The following is a 6,000-nucleotide window of genomic DNA, read 5'->3' on the forward strand; positions in this document are numbered from 1 at the left end:
CGAGAACTTGTGTTCATCGCGTTTGCAATTCCCCTTCCACCGTCAACCCTTATGTATAACTACGTGCACTTGCGATTCTGACATTCATCCCCAGTTGATCTTGTTATTACAATATACCCTGTAATACTCGTCTTTGTTCCAAGAATCCTTTATGCCACTGCCTTGTGGTTCCTTGCCGCAAAAATATCCCTATGATTTGTTTCTTCACACTTATCGAGGAACCGTTCATTACTAGTTGTTCGTAGGATTCACTAGATACATTGAAATACTACCCAATCTTCCGGTAATCCGCTGCCAACTATTGCTTTGCAAATACTTGTCTGATTGCTGTCTGGACAATTCCATTTGTCTAGCAATAACCATTAAAATCCTTGTGATTAACATTCTGATCCTGTTGATTCAACATGTTTGTGAATGCACGCAATCATCAGTTATTCCCTGAAAATTATCCTTCCGGCTCAGACGTCATTTTAAATGTGAGCTGGTTCTCAACCAATCCAATTGTCGTCAATTGTACCCATAAGCCTACTCAACTTATCCATCCTTAATCAGAGTGTTTGCCTTTGATCCCTTGATTTGGAAATTATCATTCTTTGCCTTTGAGCTTTGAATTAATCGGTTGTTCTATAATCGGATATCCTTGCATTCTTTCTTCCTCTGGTTGTGTGCCGATGCTCACATCAGCTCCATTATGAACCATCAAATCCTTTGTTGAATTATCATCCGACAGTGTCCTTCGTATACAAAACCTCGAGGAGTTCTTTTCAGGATACATAATACCATTGGTAAATCTTGTTCTCTGATTTGTCCAACCATGCTCTACTTTCGAGCTGGTGATATTTACTATTGAAGCTTGTAGTATATGTTTCCACGATGCCCCGATGGGTTGAACCTATGCCTTCCTTAATATGTGTGAACTCGAAAGTTTTCACGAGTCATACTTTTCTGCTATTTTGCTAGATAAAATTTCAACATTACAACTTCTTCAAAAATGAGAAGTGAATGAAAGGTTATGCATTGGAGAAGTGGGAGTCGACCTTGAACCTTTGTGTTCATGCCCATGGACACGATTTAGATCCTATCATGGAAGCTTCTTGTAATGATAACTATTTCCTCGATATGATATCCATTGGCATCGGTGAATTGATCCTTTGCAATTGTGGTTCCGACAATATATTCTTCTCTGATCCCATTTCTCGGGCAAGTTTAAGCACATCTCTTCTATGGATCAATACACCAGCCCAACCTTTACTTTGATCTTTCATCGAGTATTACACCCCTGGTATCTCGAGATTATCACGGAACTGCATAACTTCTTATGAGTTCTCCATCAAGTACTACATTCTCACTGATTCCAATTTTTTCACGGGCTCTGAGTCATTAAACACTCAAGGACACCGATAACTGAATCGACTCCCCATCGCAATTAAACAACTATTAGTAATCTTCTTTACTTACGAGTTTGTACTCGATTACATCATTTCTAGCCTGGTCGGCTATATCAGTGTCGTGTTGATTTTAACTGTGCTCCCTGGTCCTTATTCCCGGAGCACCACTTTCAGCGATGAGCTAAGCTTACATCGATCTTCCTTGTCTTATCGTTTCACCTCGAACAGCAAGCGTGGTTCCGATTTGGTGTCGTATCCATGGATCCAATAATCTACCCCTGCATCAGTCCTTTTGCTTGATGCAGTCGATGTTTGATTGCTTCTTCATGGAGCCTCTCGACAAAATTTGTCGTGATCATCATCAACATCTTGACTCCTTCCTAAATATTAATTGAATTCATGATGAGAAATACCGTCCTTGCCCTCGATGATTTGTTTTACCATCGACCATTTTATTGCCTTCCGTTCAACACAAACTTGTTCGTGTTTTGTGTTATACCTTGAGTTCCTTGCTATCCAACATTTGTTCTTCTTTACCTTTGAGTATTACCATCTTTTATGTCAAGAATGTTGTGAGAATTTCACCCCCTCTTAAGAACTCTATGTATAGTGATACTTCTCACCACCACCATTCTTCTTGTTCCCCGTGTTGTTTCTAACCGGAATACACACAAGTGAACTCTGATGTGTGACTTTGTTACTTCTAGCAACCATATTGCTTTGAAGTTAAGGGTCGATAGTTCATCCTTAGACTATTGGTTTTTGTATCACCATTCTAACCTTGATTGGGTTGCTCAATCCATATTTCCAGGTGCATTTTTTATCAATGTTCAATTGTGGTTGTTCCCTCGAGCATACATCAGTATATCATTTGATTTGACAAATGTTATCTCCTTGTTCACATAATTGTGGAAATCCATCTTCTTGGAAATCTCGATGAATTTTTGCTGAGTCCATCACCCACCCCGTCATCCTCTCCTTGGCTCAATGATGAACTATTGTTCGGAAATCACTTCCATAGTTCATTTTCCCGAGAATCTTACGATGTATTCTCGTCAATTTGTGTCGCGCCTTTTTCTTCTCACGCATCCTGAGTCTGAGGTATCCTGACACCGATCAGATCTGAATCTCGGTCAGATATGATGGTTGGAACATATATCCAAGAGTTATATCATTGGTCTTTATATGACCCGATAAGATGATGTCATGCCTAGCACACCTGGCCGGAGGGCCTATTGTAATAGTTTCCTTTTTAGCAAGCTTAGCGATTATTTCATGAGGAAATCGTAAGACTTATTTTATAAGTTATTCCTGATGGATCCTTTGTGTATCCAAAGTCCGACCTTTGCTTGAAGACCATGCCAATGCTATCTCGAAGCATGTATGTGGTACTCCTATCATCCATAGGAACATTTGAAGCACAATGCTAAATTTTCTTTATCAATTATTCAAACACTGTTGTTTGGGTAATGTCATGAATTTCCTCTCCTCTCACCTAAATGGTTTTCTACTTCTATCCTGTCATGGATATCATGCTCTGTTTGTCCTTGGGAAGGATATACCCCTGAAATATGTGTTTAAACACATTTTCCTTTCCATTGTTCTATTTAATTTAATAATCATATTATCCTTTCCATTGTTTGGTTAACCTTTCTCGAGGTCCATATGATCTAAGCAGTAATATTCTCCTACTTATGTAAACACCTCGGTGTACAATTCTGTCAGCAAGACCCTGTTACTATTATTGAAAACATTCCGGTGACCACCGATGGACGAGAACCGTGCCTATTGGTCCGCCTCGTTCAACGAGCAGGAAAATGGTTCTCTTCGTCCCTCGCCCTTGGTACCGACGATGTTACTCACAGGCTACCCTCTGACATGCCTTACTATCATGACCATGCAAGATGTCACTGCCCTTTCTACCTTCAACCCACATGGTGGGCCCGTAACCCACAACTCCACAGGATCAAAACCTGACTCTCCTGTACACTCCCTGTTTCCATAGTTATTTCTCGCGCGTGGCCTCGCATGTAATTCACGAGCCACCTTCCAAGAGATCATCAATTCTGCTATCAGACACAATACTTATTCCCGTTGCTTTGAGCCCCTTTCACGCCCTGTTTTAGGCATCAAACACTTGCCTGCCTGCTCAAAACTTCCCATAATACCTCCTTACTTTGCTCCGATATTTTCGGAGGTTTCAATTCGAGAGTTACTTTCCGCCTCCTTCCCCGATGTTATCTACCAGATAGTCAACCTTGCCGATGTCCGTTCTCCCAGAACGCTCCCCCTTTATTCTTTCGTAAGTACGATGGAGTTTCCGAAGAAAGGATGCCGACTTCATCTTGATGACCTGAAGCAGAAAAATGAAGACATCAATGTAATGGATCGACCACTTCGAGAAGAGCAACCAAGACCGAGAAGATTCGTTAGGATTTCGTAACCAGACCTTACCCCCTTAGTCCCCCTCTTAAATCTCGGGACGAGATTTCTTGTAGTGGAGGAGAATTGTGACGCCCGGATAGTTAAGCTACAGTAACCCTCTGCTAATGATGCCATGTCACCCCAGTTACTGTTGTTAATCTCGCGGAATCAAGTCCCGTTCAAATTCAAATTCAAATAACAAGTGAAATTCTAAACTTCTCAAACATGAAAACTAAATTGTTCATCATGTGGCAAATAATCCCTAACTAATTCTTTTGATGGTGGAACCAACCCTTTTCAAAATGTTTAAATGCCCTAAAGTAAATTAAAAACAGTGGCTAAACAACATTTTAGTTGCTCTTTAAATTATAAAAATATTATACTAACTTATTTTGGGTCAAAACCAGGTTGGGCAGTGGCCTATATTAATGATACTAATTTAGGTGCTAACTTGGTATTTTATAAAACTAAAATAAATGAAACTATAATAGAAAACATAAAAGTGAAACTAAAATAAAAAAGGAAACGAATAAAAAAAGAGAGAAACAAAGCCCCTTGCTGGGTCGTGGCCCAGCTGGCCACTAGGCCACAACCGGCCGACCCACACCCCACTCCCCATATCCCCCATCCCCGAAACCCTAGCCACTACCGCACCCCCACTTCCCCCCACGTCGCCACTCCCTCTCCCCTCCTGATCCAATCTGGATCGGGGCAAAACCCCCACTCCCCTCGCTCCTCGCCCCCCCCTCTGCCGGAACTGGTTCGGGCACGGCGCCCCAACCCCGTTGCCAGCGCTCACCGTCACCGCCTCCGACGCCGCTGGACCCCGCCGTCGCCGGGGCACCACTACCTCGCCGGACTGCCTCACCTGCGTCGCCTCGTCCCCGTCCCCCACCTCGAGCACCACTGCCCCGTGCCCTACGCCCCGCCGGTGAGGCCCTCGGCCTCTGCCTCCCCTCTTCCTCTGCCTGTCTAGAATGTCACGGCGCCGTCCTCGTCCTCCCTGCGCTGCCCCACCGCACGCGTGACGCGCCCGCGCGTCCATCCGGCTCCGGCCACGCCGCCCGGGCCATGCCCTCCTCGTCCAGCCGCAACCCTGCACGCCCCCATGCAGCCCCGCTCCGGCACTCCGCTGCCGCCTACACGCTGCCGCATCTGCCGCTGGCGCCCGCGGACACCTGCGTCCGCGCGCGTCCACCTGCGCGCGCGCGCACCCGCAGTCTACCTCCCGCTCGCCCCTGCTGCTGCTGCCGCATTGCGCCCTGTGCGCCCGCCGCCGCCGCCCGCCGTTCCGCTTCCCCCATGCGGCGCCGCCCGGGTTCGCCCTCGCTGGCCGTCGCGCACGCCGGCCAAATGCCACCGCGCCCCGGTGGCCTCGCCTCGCCTCCCCGGTCGGGCTCAGCCCTGCACGGGTGCGCCTGTAACTGCACCGCTGGTGCTCGCGCCCGGTAAGGCCATGAGCCACTGACATGCGGGGCCCACGCCCCTAGAACGGCTTAAAACAGTAAAAAATATATTAATTAATTAACCTTGATTAATTAACCTAATTAGTTAATTAAAACACTAATCTGTCACTGACTAATGGGGCCCACACTTAATTAATCCTAATTAGTCTAAAACAAATCCTATTTCACCTCTGTCTCAATGACAGGTGAGTCCCACTGGACCCACAGGCCAGGTTTGACTCTGGTCAGCTGGGTTTGACCTGGTGATGACATGCTGACATCACCTTTCACTGTTCTGGATAATGTTCGATTTAAACAATTAAATAAATATCAAAAATGCATAAAACTTTGATAAATCATAGAAAATAATCCGTACCTCGAATGAAAATACTTTGTACATGAAAGTTGCTCAGAACGACGAGATAAATCCGGATACGTAGCCCGTTCATCCGCCACACATCCCTAGCATAGCAAAGACGCAACTTTCCCCCTTCGGTTCATCTGTCCGAAAACGCGAAACACCGGGGATACTTTCCCGGTTGTTTCCCCCCTTCGCCGGTATCACCTACTACCGCGTTAGGGCACACCTAGCACCGCTCATTGTCATGTCATGCATCGTCATGCTTATGTTTACATTATATTTATTGTTTCTTCCCCCTCTTCTCTTGTTAGACACCGAGACCGACGCCGCTGCTACCCAGTACGACTACGGTGTTGACGACCCCTCCTTCTCGGCTGAGCTT

This window comes from Aegilops tauschii, chromosome 3 (genome assembly GCF_002575655.3).
Source record: "Aegilops tauschii subsp. strangulata cultivar AL8/78 chromosome 3, Aet v6.0, whole genome shotgun sequence".
NCBI lineage: Eukaryota > Viridiplantae > Streptophyta > Magnoliopsida > Poales > Poaceae > Aegilops > Aegilops tauschii.